The sequence below is a fragment of the Raphanus sativus genome, unplaced genomic scaffold (genome assembly GCF_000801105.2).
Source record: "Raphanus sativus cultivar WK10039 unplaced genomic scaffold, ASM80110v3 Scaffold0480, whole genome shotgun sequence".
In the NCBI taxonomy this organism is placed as follows: domain Eukaryota; kingdom Viridiplantae; phylum Streptophyta; class Magnoliopsida; order Brassicales; family Brassicaceae; genus Raphanus; species Raphanus sativus.
In genome coordinates, this window is record NW_026615798.1 from 17,280 (window position 1) to 17,500 (window position 221).

Sequence of the window (221 nt, forward strand, 5' to 3'; positions counted from 1 at the left end):
AGATATCCCACCGGATACTCTTTTATTGCTTGAAGAATCAGTCCCAAAGATGGTCAGAACCATCAGCTCCAAAAGTGTGGAGAACCATCAGCTTCAGAAGAGAAGAAATGACAATGCCAAGGCCAGAGGCGTGATCATATCCCATCTTTTCAAAGAAGAGCAACCAGATGCAAAATCCATTCCCAAACCGAAACAATATCAAGGTAAGACTTTGGAATCTC